This window comes from Balaenoptera musculus, chromosome 15, assembly GCF_009873245.2.
Source record: "Balaenoptera musculus isolate JJ_BM4_2016_0621 chromosome 15, mBalMus1.pri.v3, whole genome shotgun sequence".
NCBI classification, from domain to species: domain Eukaryota; kingdom Metazoa; phylum Chordata; class Mammalia; order Artiodactyla; family Balaenopteridae; genus Balaenoptera; species Balaenoptera musculus.
This window is the reverse complement of record NC_045799.1, coordinates 67,706,315-67,724,511: the sequence shown is the minus strand read 5'-3', so window position 1 is coordinate 67,724,511 and position 18,197 is coordinate 67,706,315.

The following is an 18,197-nucleotide window of genomic DNA, read 5'->3' as shown; positions in this document are numbered from 1 at the left end:
TGCGGCGAGCAGGGGCCACTCTTCATCGCGGTGCGCGGGCCTCTCACTATTGCGGCCTCTCTTGTTGCGGAGCACAGGCTCCAGATGCGCAGGCTCAGCTGTTGTGGCTCACGGGCCCAGTTGCTCCGCGGCATGCGGGATCTTCCCAGACCAGGGATCGAACCCATGTCCCCTGCATTAGCAGGCAGATTCTCAACCACTGCGCCACCAGGGAAGCCCAGGAAACATCAACTTTTTAAACCAAGGTAGGATCTCATTGCCAGGATTAGGGTGAGGTAAGTGAGGCTGAGTCATGTAGGTTCAGAGTAGACCTACAAAGAAATTGTTAGGATTATATGAGCTAAAGCTTGTAAAATGTTTGGAACAAGCTATAAATATGTTCTAATTATTATCATCATCATTATTATTAGTTCATATTAATCATAATTTCCTATTATCAGAATTATTATTATATTATTATTTAGTTATTATCATTATTGTTCCTTGGAGAGAGAGGGTTGTTTCATCACTTGGTATAGTGGGGAGCTGCTGTTCCCATCCCTGCCTCTAAGCAGTCTTTCCTAATTCCTTGAATTTAAATTCGTTGTCCCTCACCTGTGCCCCTCTGGCATCCTGAATTGACCTGATCTTTGCACTTACCCTGTACTGTGTCATCTGTTTATTCATCCATCTCCCCGAGCAGCCTAGGACTTCTGGGAGAGTAGAGGCAGTCCTATCTTGTTTATCAATTTATCCTCTTCAGAGCAGAGCCCAGTGCCTGCCACATAATAGCCCCTGGAACTATATTTATGGTCTCAGATGACTGAGAATTGGTGTCCAGAGACCTCTCCTCAATCCTTCTTCAATAAGATTGCACCAGATTGGTCGGGAATCTGGGGTGGGGGAATGGCAACCTTTTACATACCTGCCAACTTTCCTATTTAGCCTGAAGTCAAAGAATAATAAAATTATCACTATTGTTTCTTTTAGTGCTAACATTTATCGGGAACTTCATATATGTGCTAAGCATTGTTCTAAACTTTTTTCATGGATTAAGTCATTTAATCCTCATGATAATCACAGAGATAGATAATTTTTTTTTCCCATTTAACTGAAACAGGCACAGAGAAGTCAAGTGTGTGTCCAGGATCACTCAGTCACCAAGTGGAAGAGCTGTGCTCCAACTCCTCAATCTGACCCCAGAGTCTGTGCTACCAGGCACTAAATGAGACTTGGCTCCCAGGCTCACAAAACCCGCCACCCACATTTGTAAGAAGATGCCACCTCAATACCCGCCAGCCCAAGCCATCTTTACTTAGTCCCTCTTATAATGAGAGAGTGCCAATAGCAAGGACATACGAGGAAAAGAAAATAGATTTTGTCATTTCTCTAAGAGGCCACCTGATCCCTGCATGTTAAAAAGAAATCTTTAATACAACATCTCTTTGTCCTGCAATTCTTTCATATGCTTGGCTGGTCAGCTTAATCTTCAGCTGGCCCAGAAGAATACCCATCCATAAAACTGCACTTCTAGATGCAGTGCATCCTGAAGAGGGGAGACTTTAGCAATCAGTCACAGTGCCAAACGTAGAAAGCAGCAGAGAAACCATCTGGTGAAAGGGATATTTCTTGCACACCTTGTATGTTTTTGGATTTTCATCAGTACATTCTAGGTTTAGGTGTTTTTATAAACAAGTGGCAAGGTATCAACCTAGCATGTTTTCTTTGTACCACCCTGAATTCTTCAGACAACAGGATAGAATGGAATGATAGAATATTTTAATTGGAAAATGACTTTTTACTTATACTCATTTTTAGAACAGTTAATGTGTTCCCATTTGCAAAAGTCAGACTGATATCAAACGATCGTCATTGGGAAGGGAACTCCCACCCCAGCCATTCTTTCCACCCACTAGAAATAGCCATGTTTATTCATTTCTTAGTTTCTTGTTCATCTTTTCATACTTTCTTTATCAAATTTACCCATCTAAATATTTAAAAATGAGAATAAATATTCTTATATATTCTTCTTCCCCCTCTTTCTGACACAAAAGGTATCATATTATGTACAATATTCTGCACTTTGTTTCTTTGTTTGTTTTACTTAACAATCTATCTGGAGACCTTTCCATATTAGAGTATAGAGAATTTCATTAATTTTTACAGCTGCTTTGTATTCCATGTAAGGATGTACCTGAATAGTTTAAATAGTCCCTAGTGGGTGAATACTTTGGTATTTCCAAACTTTTACTATTGCAAATCATCATGTTCTCCCCACCACAGTGCATCTGTAGAATAAATCCCAGAGCTAGGATTGCTAGGTCAAAGGGTAAGAGCATTTTCAAGGTTGATGGATGGTGCCAGCTTGCCCTCCACGGGGGCTACAACCTTTTGCACTCACACCAGTCATGATAACAGTGCCTATTTCCCCACATCCTTACCAATGAAGTCTTTAGACTGTTCTCTTTTTGCCAATCTGATAAATGTTAAATGGTATCTGAGTGTAATTTCCATTTGCATTTATCTTATTATGAGTAAGGTTTGGCATCTTTTCATAAGGACAGTGAGTCAAAAATACTTTTATTGGGGACTTCCCTGGTGGCGCAGTGGTTAAGAATCCACCTGCCAATGCAGGGGACATGGGTTCAATCCCTGGTCCAGGAAGATCCCACATGCCACGGAGCAACTAAGCCCATGCGCTGCCACAACTACTGAGCATGCACTCTAGAGCACGCGAGCCACAACTACGGAGCCCACGTGCCACAACTACTGAAGCCCGCATGCCTAAAACCCAAGCTCTGCAACAAGAGACACCACTGCAATGAGAAGCCCGCTCACCGCAACGAAGTGTAGCCCCCGCTCCATGCAACTAGAGAAAGCTTGCGTGCAGCAACGAAGACCCAATGCAACCAAATAAATAAATAAAAATAAAATAAAATAAACACTTTAATTGTGAGTGACAGAAGCTCATTAGGGCTAGCTCAAGCAAATGAAGGGGAAATTAGCATTAAAGAATTACAGAAGTGTTTCATGAAGCCAAGAGCAGAAAGCTAGCCAAGCCCCAGGAGAGACTGGATCTAGAAAATGGAAAAACATTAACTAGATTCCCTGTCTCTGTCTCTCTCTCCATTTGTGGCATACAACCTCCTCACAGCCCCCTAAAGTACCTGATACATTTCCCATCCCCCACAGACACTATCACATAGTCTAAATTCCAAATACACAGTTTCTGCCCCAGTGCTTCCCTAGTCCAATCAGCCACAGTTGGAGGTGGGGATGATGAGGAGAATCAGAAACACAATTTCCGGGGCCCACCTATAGTAGATGCCTATTGGATGCCTACAGAAAACCCACTGCCCCTTCACTAATTGTCCATCCCCCCTGAAGCATTCTGCCAAAAAGACAGAAGGCTTCTTTTTTTTTTTTTTTTGGCAGAGCTCCACTTGGAGGATAGTCTACTCCTCTCTGCATGACCCCAGTGTTTTTCCAAGGCAATCATGGTAATTCTATTCCCTTTGCAAAGGACGGTTTTAGGAATAGACGGATGCAGTTCTAGCCAATGATACATAAGGAAACATTCCTCACTAAAAACAGATACAGTGTCAAGATGGGCACTCTCTTGTTAATGTACGTTGTTGTGTCTGTATGTGATTGTATCAATTAGCTTGGGCTACATAACAAACCACCCCCAAATCTAGTGACTTAATATAGAATCATTCATTATTTCTTATGATTCTGTGGGTTGGCCAGGTGGTTCTTGTGGCCTGGGCTTCCTCAGCTGGGGCTGGATGGTCTAGAACAGCCTCACTCACATGTCTGACAATTGACAAGCTGGTTGGTCTAGAGGGAGTCAGCAGGGGGGTGGGGGAAGTGGCTCATTTCTATGCTGTCAGCAAGCTAGTCATGAAATAGTGTCTCAGGTTCCAAAGTGCAGCAAGAGAAAACAACAATAACAACTCCAATGTGCAAGCACTTTTCAAGTGTCTTCGAGTGTCTCCTTACTATTGTCCCATTGACCAAAGCAAGTCACATGACTAAGCCCTAATGAGATGGAGAAGTAGACTATATCTCTTGATGGGAGTAGCTACAAAATAGTGCAGCCATTTTTGCAACCTATCACAGTGATGCCTAGAACTCTAGTCATCTTGGGACCGTGAGAGGTACCAGCCTGAGGATGGCAAATGAGAAGATGAAAAGGATTCTCAATGATGATGTTGAACCAATGACTTTGTTAACCCTGAAGAGATGCTTCCTTGAAAGTTCTGGTTATGTAAGATAATTAATTTTCCTTTCTGTTTAAGACAGTTGAATTGGTATTACATTATCTTTGCATATCAGTTGAGGTGTTGGGGGTGATGTTTCCCAGACAACAAAAGATGGTTTGCCCACAGCCAGACATCCCAGGTTGGCTGGATATAAAAAAATTTCTGTGAAGAAATCCTGGCTGATTGCGTGCCTAATACGAGCCAACTGTGATGGGTAGTTACCCCAAAATCAAACTTAAGCATCCTTAATATTATGTAGAGTCCAGAAAATTAAAGCAAAGTCCAGTTCTGGGGTCCAAAAATCCAAATACACACATAACTAGTTAAGGAGAGGGTATAAAATGTAGAGGATGTGAAAGGATGTGGGGAGGTTTAAGCTCCATGTAAAGATATAACTTGTGTGATGATGTCTGTCATGGTCTCTGCTGTGTAGGACCTAAAGAAAAAGGAGAAAGACATTATAGGAATATTAGGAAGCAAGTAAATTGGACATTTACTTAATGTCACATATGGCAAAGAGGTTAAGAACAGAGACTGTAAAATTTTTGTCACTGGTCACCTTAGCAAGAGCAGTTTCAGGGGCATATGGATATGGTGAAAAACAGACTATCAATTAAAGAGTAAAATAAAGAAGAGAAAAGAGGAATAATAAATATAGAATGCTATACTACCTAGGACTCTTTTGATTATGTACCACATAAACCCAGTTTAAACCAGTTTGGTGGGAGAGGGGAGACTTGGTGGCCCTTATAATTGATCTGGTGTCTCTTCAATCATAGAAACATCAAAAGGTAGCTAGCTTCAGGCATACCAGGGTTCAGAGGTTTAAACTACATAACTGAAACACTGTCTTCTTTTCTCTCCATTTCTTGGTTCTGCTTGTCTTCTTCTCAGAAAAATCTTTGTCCACATGGAGAAGTAGAGGGCATCCTTCCCAATGGCTCTTGTGAAAGCCTCAAGAAGGATTTTGAATGGTCGAGCTTGAGCGACCTGACCATCTCTGGGCAAGGAGATGGAGTGTTCTCATTGGCCATACACTTGTTAGCTTCCATTTCACCAAACCACACAGATTAAACATTTTTATGGAATAAGGAGAGTGATGATTCTCTAAAAGAAGAAAGAATGGGGGAGTGTATAACAGAGTTTTTAGACATGACACCAAAAGCAAGGAAATATTGATAAACTGGAGATTAAATCATGAAAATTAAAAAATTTTTCTCTGTGAAAGACCTTGTTAAGAGGATGAAAAGATAAGCTACAGACTGGAGAAAATATTTGTAACCCATAAAGGATGAGTATCTAGAATATATTAAAAACGCTGAAAACTTAACAATAAAAAAAAAATTAGAAAGTGGGCAAAAGACATGAACAGCCATTTCACATCACAAATAAGCACATGAAAATATGTTCAACATCATTAACCATCAGGAAAATGCAAATTAAAACCACAAAAATATATTACCACACACTCATCAGAATGACTAAAATTGAAAAATAGTGCTACTACCAAATGCTGATAAGAATTCAGAGAAACAAGATCACTCATACATTGTTGGTGGGAATGTAAAATGGTACAGTCACTCTGGAAAAGAGTATGGCAGTTTCCTACAAAACAAAATGTGTTTGGGGCTACATCATATTTGAAAAATTTTGTGCATCAAAGGGCACAACCAATAGAATAAAAAGACAATCTACAGAGTAAGAGAAGATATTTGCAAATCATATATTTGACAAGGGATTAATATCCAGAAAATATTTTTAAAAACGCTGCAACTCTACCACAGAAAACAAAAAAAAATCAAACAAAAAAAACCACTGCAACTCTACAACAAATAATAAAATAACCCAATTTTAAAATGGGCAAAGGACTTGAATAGACATTTCTCCAAAGATGATATACAAATGGCCAATAGGCATATGAAAAATGCTCACATCACAGACAAATGCAAATCAAAACCACAATGAGATATTACCTCACACCCATTAGGATGGCTGCTATTAAAAACACACACACACACACACAGAAAATAACAAGTGTTGGTGGTGATGTGAAGAAATTGGAACCCTTGTACATTGTTGTTGGGATTGTAAAATAGTGCAGCTGCTGTGAAAACAGCATGGAGTTTCCAAAAAAAATTAAAAATAGAATTACCTTATAATCCAGCAATCCCACTTCTAAGTATATACCCAATAGAAGTGAAAGCAGGGTCTCAAACAGATATTTGCACACTCACATTAATAACATCAGTATTTGCAAGAGCCAGGAAGTGGAAGCAACACAACTGTCCATCAATGGATAAGTGGATAAACAAAATGTGGTAGATACATACAACGGAGTATTATTCAGCCTTAAAAAGGAAGGAAATTCTGACACATGCTACAACAAGGATGAAACTTGAGGACATTATGCTAAGTGAAATGAGCCAGTCAGGAAACGACAAATACTGTATGATTCCGCTTATATGAGGTACCCAGAAGTAGTCAAATTCATAGAAATAGAGAGTAGATAGTAGTTACCAGGAACTGGAGGGAGGGAGAAAGTGGAGTTGTTGTTTAAGGGGTATAGTTTCAGATTTGCAAGATGAAAAAGTTCTGGAGAACAAATGCTGCACAACAAATGTGAATATACTTAGCACTATTGAACTACACACGTAAAAATAGTTAAGATGATAAATTTTATGTACTGTTGTTGTTTACCACAATAAAATACAAAGACAGATGATTGATAGGTAGATAGATAGATAGAGAGATAGATAGATAGATAGATAAAAGTAAATAGATGCTTGCCATATGGGCTTAGCAACTGCACTGCACTCTTGGATATTTGTCCTAGATAAATAAAACCTCATGTTCACACAAAAACCTGTACACAAATATTCATAGAAACTTTATAATAGCCCCAGAATGGAGACAATCAAATGTGGGCAAATGGTTAAAAAAACTACAGTACATCTATATGGAATAGGAATACTACTAAAAATTTTTTTTAATAATGAAATATTGATATACACAACTTGGATGGATCTCAAGAAAATTATTCTGAGGGAAAAAAAATCCAATCCCAAAAATTACATACTGTATGTTTCCATTTATACAACATTCTTGAAATGACAAAATTATAGAAATGGAAAACATACTCGTTGTTTCCAAGAGCAAGGGAGAGGGAGGAAGGGAGGTGGTGTGGCCGTAAAAAGATAGCGTGAGAGATCCTTGTAGTGATGAGATTGTCCTTTATCTTGACTATGGTGGTCACAAAACCTAAACATGTGATATAGCACATGACACTAAACACACACACACACACACGAGTACATGTAACACTGGTGAAATCGGAATAGGTCGGTTGATTATACGTGCTATTGTGCTAAAGTTATACAGGGTGTTTCCACTGAAGGAAACTGGGCAAAGGCATATGGGATCTCTCTGTATTAGTTCTTACATCTGCACGTCCATTAACAATTACCTCAAAATAAAAACATCTTTAAAATGTATACCATATGTACTTTTCTAGACGTTTGAATGGAGAGTGATAAAATCATGATTTGCGGCAAAGGTAGTGTTAAGAAAAGGAGTTTTATTTTTCGATGATAAAGACATCATCAGATGGGGAGAAAGAAGGCAATGGCAGGGAAAGGATGAAAGTTCAGAGGATAGAGAATTAATTGCTGGAGCAAGGCTCCTGGGGAGAAGAGAGGAAATACAATGGATGAAGAGATGAAGCACTTACCCTTGAAAACTAGAGAGGATCCTTGTCCTGGAGGAACACAGTGACGGTGGTAAGGACTGGGAAAATACAGATGTTTCAAAAGGGAGGAGGGAGAAGTTGAGGTTGTTTTAGCTTGTTGGCCTATATATTTTCTAGAAGTAAAGTCAAAACTTGGGAATAAAGAGACACAATCAGGTAGGGGCTTGAGGAAAGTGGTAAAGCCTTGTGTCATGGAAAAGAGAACTAAAGATTCATAAAAAGATTTTGACCAGCATAAACGTCAAGCTAAAGATGGTGTGTTAGTCAGGGTTCTCTAGAGAAACAGAAATAATAAGGTGTATATATATATATATATATATATATATATATATATATATATATACATACACAGAGAGAGAGAGAGAGAGAGAGAGATTTATTATAAGGAATTGGCTCATGTGATTATGGAGGCTGGAAAGTCCCAAAATTTGCAGGCTGAGTAGGCAAGCTGGACACCCAGCAGAGATGATGGTGTAGCTCCATTCTGAATCTGAAGGCCTGAGAACCAGGAGAGCTGGTGATGTAAGTTCCAGTCCAAAAGCTCGCAGACTCTACACCCAGAGAGAGCCAATGTTTCAGTTCAAGTCTGAAGGTGGGGAAAATTCAATGTCCCAGCTCAAAGTCCATCAGGCAGGAGGAGTTCCCTCTTACTCAGGTGAGAATCAGGATTTTTGCTCTATTCAGGCCTTCAACTGATTAGACAAGACCCACACAATTGGGGAGGGCAATCTGCTTTACTCAGTCTACTGATTCAAATGTGAATCTCATCCAAACACATCTTCACAGACACATCCATAATAATGTTTGACCAAATTTCTGGCACCCTGTAGCCCAGCCAAGTGGGCACATAAAATTAACCACAACAGATGGAAACTAAGAATTTTTCATGAAGCCAGAGAGTATGATGCTATGATTCCTCTCCAGTCATGCTGAAAAGCCTGAGAATAGGAACTGAGAAAATGGATGGCCAGAAAGGCAGAGGTGTGGAAGAATTGGGATTATTGGCCTGAGAGGTGTTCATTGGACTGACCACAGTCTTGCAGCTGGGGAAAAAAGTGAAGCCAGAAGAGGTTGAGGGACCAGTGGCATTGATGAGATTGAAAAATAGGTTAAGTGGAAATGAAGGTGTGGAAGAGGTGGGAAGATGGGAAGTTATGAGCAATAGGTGAAAGTGTCCCTTTTAACATTTTTCAAATAGAGCTGTTCTGGCTGATGCCCAAGTCCTGGTGTGGCCACGAGGGAGTAGAGGAGAAGATCGTTGGTTGAGAAGATCACAGAACAGTCATCCAAAGTGTTGGGAAAGTGATCTGTAAGGACACTAAAATTGCTCACAGTGGTAATGGAGAGGGGAAGAAGAAATTACCTCCTTAGAGAGCCAGGTTTCAATTAAGGCAAAGTGTAGAGCTGGCTTCTTGTGGAGAAGATTCTACAACATGCTGGTTATGAGTGCAGGCGATAGATGTTAGATAGATAGATAGATAGATAGATAGATAGATAGATAGATAGATAGATAGATAGATGATAGATAGATAAGTACACATATAGGTACATGTATTCTGACTACCTAGATCCTTAGAACCTCCTTGATTCCTGGCCTCAAAGACTGACCTTTAGTTTTACCTGCAGCTATTTAAAAATCTAATAATTTTTTTTTTAAGGTTAGCCAGAGTCCATTTACGTTGTTTACAATGAAAGTATCCTGAATGATGCACTAATGCAATTGACTCGTGTTGCCATGATGTGGAGATAGTTATCACAGACATGCTCAGTTTCACAAGCCACACTTCAAGCACTCTGACAGAAGAAAGCAACACTGGAGACATTTCTTTCCATGAGAAGAGCCTAGGAACAAACGATGTGAGTTACCAAGAGATTTTCAATTCTCTGTAAGGAAGGCCTTCCTGTGCATTAGAGGTGCTCAGCAATTTGATGGAATGAATGGAAGGAAGGAGGGAATGAGGCAAGTTAAGATTTTTTTTTTAATTTATTTATTTTTGGCTGTGTTAGGTCTTCGTTGCTGCACGCGGGCTTTCTCTAGTTGCGGCAAGCGGGGACTATTCTTCGTTGCGGTGCGCGAGCTTCTCATTGCAGTGGCTTCTCTTGTTGTGGAGCACGGGCTCTAGAGCGCAGGCTCAGTAGTTGTGGTGCACAGGCTCAGTTGCTCCGCAGCATGTGGGATCTTCCTGGACCAGGGATCGAACCCGTGTCCCCTGCATTGGCAGGCAGACTCCTAACCACTGTGCCACCAGGGAAGTCCAAGTTAAGATCTTTTGATGTCATTGCCTTTGCTTCTTCTTAGTTTGGAAACCATGCCATGCATGGGAACCCCAGGCATCTGGATCCTCTGGAAGACAGAGGGCAGGCTCCAGATTTAAGAGTTTCTCTTTGTGTTGCGCTAAATCCGGCTCCCTCCAACTTCTATATAATATTCTTCACTCCGAGAACAAATCTATTGCCTCTGCCATATGACAACCCTTCACACATCGGGAAACAGCTCTCATACCCCTCCCTCTCTCCTAGCAGTTCTACAGGTAAAACCTTCCTACTTCCTTCTGCATTATAGTAACAAGTCCCTGAATACCTAGTTGACCTTTTGTCTAAACATGCTGTAGTTCCATTGCCTTTATCAAAGTGGAGGGCCCAGAAGTGAGACACAGTGCTCCAAACATGGTCTGTTCCATGAAGGATGGGGAACTTTTCCTGCTGTATTTCTAATGTTATTCTCCTCGTAATGTGTCCTAACTCTGCCACACTCATGGTTGGCCTGTCTGCTCATTTCCCTCCATCCCGTCTGCATATCTCTTACTAGGCCTCAACCTCATTCTGCTTTCTCCCTGCCCTGTTTATAATCGTTCCTGGGCCTATCTTTTTTCCTGCCTTCTTGAAGCACCTTGGTGAATAGCAGCATCAGTGACTCTGGAACATTAAAATAGTCACGGAAGAACTAAAACTTTGGTGGAATTCCTTACATCTACTTCTTGGTTTGTAAATTGATGCCCATACACGGAGGGCAAGGAGAGATGGAAGAAAGAGGCAGCCACTCCAGATTGGTAGGTGGCCAGGGTAATAAGCAAACAAACTTACATATGAGGCTTGTCTTAGGCAGTAGCAAGATGAGTAGATCTCTGCACCCACCTGCTAGAATCTGTAAAGTTTATGCAGAGGCCTTAGCAGGGTTCAGTCACATATCTAACCCAGACGGTGTTGACAACACATTGCTCTCTCAAGGCTGCGTCCTTGGACCAGCTCTCACTGTGGGAACAGTGGGCCGAACGCGCACATTCCAAGGATGGAGTGGGGGTGAGGAGTCTCGCGCTGCCCGGGTCAACCTCCAGTCGTGTCCTCTCCGTGACCTTCTTCAACACTATTGTTTCAGCCTCCATTCCTCAAAAGAGCAGAGCCTGAAAGAGGGGTTTAACTTGGAAAGTGATTCCAAAGAGGTGGAGGGTGAAGAAAAGTGAATCAGAGGAGTAAGAGCCACCTAGGGATAAGCTATTGAGCTGGTTACCACCATGGGCAGCTAGGGCTCAGTCCTGCAGAGGTCCCTTGCAGGAGCCATGGGGGATACTCTTCAGAACATGGGACTCAAGAGGGGAGTGATTCATCCGTGGCTCCCGTCCTTCGTTTGTCAAGGGTTGCTCCATCGCTGGTCAGCCCCTTGCACATCCAGGTGTGTGACTGAGTCAGAATAGTTGCGCAGGTCCTTACATTTGCACCATCTGGAGGTGGCAGAAAAGCCCTGGGACAGAGAGTGACACATACCGTGTCACTAAAGTGAGATGCTCTCTGTTTACAACTGGGCACAGCTAGGTGCCACAGTGCTGGCTGGAGTAAAAAAGTGAACCTAAGAGGATGTGAGGGAGAGCAAAACTGTGTCCTAGGCATTTTTATGGTTTAGTGCTGCCGGTTTTATTATATATGGGGATAGTGACTTATGACTAAATATCTCAATCCAGTCCTGATAACAACACAGAAGATTCCAAAGAAGCATCTCTCCCAGTCCATCCTCTTCCATGCCAATTCCTCCCCAGGCTCTGGAACCCATGCCCAGCTCCTGGGGGACTTTGCTCAACAAATACTCCCTAACACCATGAATCTTCAACTAGACTTCCATGATGCGCCAGAGCAGTGGGAGTCTTTCCCTTTCCTCCATCCACACAACAGCACCAGGGGGCCTTCCCCTCCCTTGTCATTCTTCATGCTGTGACATACCATGGAGTTCTCCTCGTGGTCCTTGGCTGTTCATAGCTTCAGCTCTGAGACTGCTTTAGAATCTCCTGTTAGCAATTCACGCCCTGCCTCATCCCTATCATTGGTAGCATGTCCTTCTTTCCATCTTTCAGACACGTCCTCTAAAATCTCTCCTCACTGGAGGGCTCTTTTTGTAGTCACACTCCTTCATTGGGTGCCCTCTCCTCCTCTTTATTCTAATCTACCATTGTGAGCATTTCCCAATTCTCTTGATCTAGCTTCCTCTCCAAGCCTCATTTTTTCTTAATTGTCTGATATCTGAGTAGTAGTTCCGACTCTTTCAGATGCAAGTGAGAAAAACTGAATGTAAAATGAATTGAGGGGCTTCCCTGGTAGTACAGTGGTTAAGAATCCGCCTGCCAGTGCAGGGGACACGGGTTCAAGCCCTGGTCCGGGAAGATCCCACATGCTGCAGAGCAACTAAGCCCGTGCGTCACAACTACTGAGCCTGCACTCTAGAGCCCGCGAGCCACAACTACTGAGCCCATGTGCCACAACTACTGAGCCCATGTGCCACAACTACTGAAGCCCACGCGCCTAGAGCCCGTGCTCCGCAGCAAGAGAAGCCACTGCAATGAGAAGCCCGTGCACAGCAACGAAGACCCAATGCAGCCAAAAATAAATAAATAAAATTAATTTATTTTTAAAAAATGAATTGAGGATTTGTTTTATTTTTCAGGATTTTTAGACCTCAAATAACTGAAAAATCCAGGGCTAGATCTCAGCTTCAGGCACAGTTTGATCCAGGTTTTCCAACAACGTCCTCAGAAATCACTCTCTTTCCATCTCTTGGCTCTGCTTTCCTGGTTTGGTTTCATCCTCAAACCAGCTCTACCCATGTAGTGGGCCTGGCTGCTCTGAGCTTAATCCTACTAACTTAGTAACTCAAAAGGAAAGACAAGTTTTCCTTTCTCCAGGGCTTCAACAAATGTTCTGAGCAGAGCCAGCTTCAAATGTGTATTAGCTTCCTGTGGCTGCCAAAACAAATTATTACAAATTAGGTGGCTTAAAACCACATAAATTTATTCTCTCACAATTCCGGAGACCAGAAGGCTGAAATCAAGGCGTTAGAGGACTATACTCCCTCTGGAGACTGTAAGTGAGAATTCTCCTTGCTTTTTCCAGCTTCTGGGGGCTGTCAGCATACCTTAGCTTCTTTGGTTTATGGCCATATCACTCCCATCTCTGTCTCCATCTTCTTCTCCGTCTTCTCTCATCTGTCTGACCTTCCCTGTGTATCTCTTACAAGGACACGTGTCATTGGATTTTGGGTCTATCCAGATAATCCAGGTGACTTCTTCATCTCAAGATCCTTTACTTACTTACATCTGCAAAGACCCTTTTTCCAAACAAGGTCACATTTTCACAGGGGCTGCAGATTAGGACATGGGCATATCTTTCAGGGGCCAACATTCAACACACTACAATGAGCATGCAATCTGTGCAGTCTCAGAGGACTGTACTCTTGGAAGGGCCCTGACTTGGTTTAATGCTCTTCTGTCACCATCTTGAAATCCATAATTGTTGAACAAGGGACCCCACGGTTTGGTTTTGCACTGGGTTCCCCAAACTATGTAGCTGGTTCTGGTCCTGGAACAAATTTACTATGAGAAATCTTTACTTGAGATTGACCCCAGACCACTTTCCAAAACATCAGACCCCTGGAGTGTGTGTGGCTTTCCCATCTCCATCCCATCGGTCTTTTTTTTTAAATTTTTGGCTGTATTGGGTCTTCGTTCCTCCGCGCAGGCTATTCTCTAGTTGCGGCAAGCGGGGGCTACTCTTCAGTGCACGGGCTTCTCATCACGGTGGCTTCTCTTGTTACAGAGCACAGGCTCTAGGCACACGGGCTTCAGTAGTTGTAGCACATGGGCTCAGTAGTTGTGGCTCGCGGGCTCTAGAGCGCAGGCTCAGTAGTTGTGGTGCACGGACTTAGTTGCTCTGCGGCATGTGGGATCTTCCCGGACCAGGGCTCGAACCCGTGTCTCCTGCATTGGCAGGCGGATTCTTAACCACTGCACCACCAAGGAAGCCCCACCCCATCGGTCTTGGGTTAAGACTATGAAGGGAAGAGAAGGTACTAGGGAGCACCCAGCTTAGTGTATCAGGGAAGGTTCCATAATGGAGGCAACCTTTAAACTCAGACATGAAGGATGAAGATCCATGTAGGCAAAGAAATGACAGAAAGGGTTTCAGGCAAAGGGAAGAGCATGGGCAAAGAACTGGAGGGGAGGGGATGTTTGGGGAACTTGCTTATCAGACTTCCTGTTGCTAGAGACAGAGCCAGGCTGTCAGGGGTGCTGACCACAAGGGTTGTTCCCCACTGGGCTAGATGAAGCTAGAAGGTTAACCAAAGGGGTAGGAGGCAGACAGAGTGTCTAGAATGACATGGTCACTTTCTACCAAGGGTCTTGCCACTTCCCTCACCAGCTTGTTCCTCCTGGTTGGCCAGAATTTGGCCCAAGGCAATGGTTCCTCTAGATGTTTTCTCTACCTTCTGAAAGACAACAACATCAGCAAGAAAAATGAAGAACTGGCCAGAATCTCAGAGTTTAGTTAGCCAAGACTTTCTGCTGGTATCCATATCATTGCACTTCTATATAAAATAAGCACTTTATTTTATTTTATTTTTATTTTCCATTATAGTTTATTACAGAATATTAAATATAGTCCCTGTACTATACAGTAGGACCTTGTTCTTTATCCATCTTATATATACTAGTTTGCATCTGCTAGTCCCAAGCTCCCAATCCATCCTTGGCAACCACAAGTCTGCTCTCTATGTCTGTGAGTCTGTTTCTGTTTCATAGATAGGTTCATTTGTGTCGGGGTTTTTTTTTTTTTGGCCATGCCACACAGCACATGGGATCTTAGTTCCCTGACCAGGGATTGAACCCGTGCCCCCTGCAGTGGAAGCGTGGCACCCTAACCACTGGACTGCCAGGGAATTCCCTGTGTCATATTTTAGATTCCACATAAGTGACATCATACAGTATTTATCTTTAAGAGAGGCATTTTAAATAAGTGGGTAGAAGCTGGACTTATCAATAAATTGTTTTAGGAGTTCTGGGTAGTCATCCAGATTAAAAATAATAATAATAATAAAGGCTAGGTTCTTACCTCACTCCTTTTATCAAATTAATTCCAGATAGGGCAAAAATGTTAAAGCAAAAAAAAAAAGAAAGAAAACAAAACAAAAAGAAATAAAGCCATTAGAATACTAGAAAAATGGGAAATTTTTTTAATAATCTTGGACAAGGGAAGACCTTTTTTTGAAGAAGAAGAAGAATATTCTTTTACTTTCTCTTCTTGTGCCAATGCTCTTCTCTTTTTTTTTTAATTTTTGAATTTTATTTTATTTATTTTTTTATACAGCAGGTTCTTATTAGTCATCAATTTTATACACATCAGTGTATACATGTCAATCCCAATCTCCCAATTCATCCCACCACCATCCCCACCCCCACCACTCTCCCCCCTTGGTGTCCATACGTTTGTTCTCCACATCTGTCTCAATTTCTGCCCTGCAAACTGGTTCATCTGTACCATTTTTCTAGGTTCCACATATATGTGTTAATATACGATATTTTTTTTTCTCTTTCTGACTTACTTCAGTCTGTAAGACAGTCTCTAGATTCATCCACGTCTCTACAAATGACCCAATTTCATTCCTTTTATGGCTGAGTAATATTCCATTGTATATATGTACCACATCCTCTTTATCCATTCGTCTGTTGATGGGCATTTAGGTTGTTTCCATGACCTGGCTCTTGTAAATAGTGCTGCAATGAACATTGGGGTGCATATGTCTTTTTGAATTATGGTTTTCTCTGGGTATATGCCCAGCAGTGGGATTGCTGGGTCATATGGTAATTCTATTTTTAGTTTTTTAAGGAACCTCCATACTGTTCTCCATAGTGGCTGTATCAATTTACATTCCCACCAACAGTGCAAGAGGGTTCCCTTTTCTCCACACCCTCTCCAGCATTTGTTGTTTGTAGATTTTCTGATGATGCCCATTCTAACTGGTGTGAGGTGATACCTCACTGTAGTTTTGATTTACATTTCTCTAATGATTAGTGATGTTGAGCAGCTTTTCATGTGCTTCTTGGCCATCTGTATGTCTTCTTTGGAGAAATGTCTATTTAGGTCTTCTGCCCATTTTTGGATTGTGTTGTTTGTTTTTTTAATATTGAGCTGCATGAGCTGCTTGTATATTTTGGAGATTAATCCTCTGTCAGTTGCTTCGTTTGCAACTATTTTCTCCCATTCTGAGTGTTGTCTTTTCGTCTTTTTTGTAGTTTCCTTTGTTGTGCAAAAGCTTTGAAGTTTCATTAGGTCCCATTTGTTTATTTTTGCTTTTATTTCCATTACTCTAGGAGGTGGGTCAAAAAAGATCTTGCTGTGATTTATGTCAAAGAGTGTTCTTCCTATGTTTTATCTAAGAGTTTTACAGTGTCTGGTCTTACATTTAGGTCTTGAATCCATTTTGAGTTTATTTTTGTGTATGGTGTTAGGGAGTGTTCTAATTTCATTCTTTTACATGTAGCTGTCCAGTTTTCCCAGCACCACTTATTGAAGAGACTGTCTTTTCTCCATTGTATATCCTTGCCTCCTATGTCATAGATTAGTTGACCATAGGTGCGTGGGTTTATCACTGGGCTTTCTATCTTGTTCCATTGATCTATATTTCTGTTTTTGTGCCAGTACCATATTGTCTTGATGACTGTAGCTTTGTAGTATAGTCTGAAGTCAGGGAGTCTGATTCCTCCAGCTCCGTTTTTTTCCCTCAAGACTGCTTTGGCTATTTGGGGTCTTTTGTGTCTCCATACAGATTTTAAGATTTTTTGTTCTAGTTCTGTAAAAAATGCCATTGGTAATTTGATAAGGATTGCATTGAATCTGTAGATTGCTTTGGGTAGTATAGTCATTTTCACAATATTGATTCTTCCAATCCAAGAACATGGTATATCTCTCCAGCTGTTGGTATCGTTTTTAATTTCTTTCATCAGTGTCTTATAGTTTTCTGCATACAGGTCTTTTGTCTCCCTAGGTAGGTTGATTCCTAGGTATTTTATTCTTTTTGTTGCAATGTTAAATGGGAGTGTTTCCTTAATTTCTCTTTCAGATTTTTCATCATTAGTGTATAGGAATGCAAGAGATTTCTGTACATTAATTTTGTATCCTGCAACTTCACCAAATTCATTGATTAGCTCTAGTAGTTTTCTGGTGGCATCTTTAGGATTCTCTATGTATAGTATCATGTCATCTGCAAACAGTGACAGTTTTACTTCTTCTTTTCCAATTTGTATTCCTTTTATTTCTTCTTCTTCTCTGATTGCCATGGCTAGGACTTCCAAAACTATGTTGAATAATAGTGGCGAGAGTGGACATCCTTGTCTTGTTCCTGATCTTAGAGGAAATGCTTTCAGTTTTTCACCATTGAGAATGATGTTTGCTGTAGGTTTGTCATATATGGCCTTTATTATGTTGAGGTAGGTTCCCTCTATGCCCAATTTCTGAAGAGTTTTTATCATAAATGGGTGTTGAAATTTGTCAAAAGCTTTTTCTGCATCTATTGAGATGATCATATGGTTTTTATTCTTCAATTTGTTAATATGGTGTATCACATTGATTGATTTGCGTATATTGAAGAATCCTTGCATCCCTGGGATAAATCCCACTTGATCGTTGTGTATGATCCTTTTAATGTGTTGTTGGATTCTGTTTGCTAGTATTTTGTTGAGGATTTTTGCATCTATATTCATCAGTGATATTGGTCTGTAATTTTCCTTTTTTTGTAGTGTCTTTGTCTGGTTTTGGTATCAGGGTGATGGTGGCCTCATAGAATGAGTTTGGGAGTGTTCCTTCCTCTGCAAGCTTTTGGAAGGGTTTGAGAAGGATGGGTATTAGCTCTTCTCTAAATGTTTGATAGAATTCACCTGTGAAGCCATCTG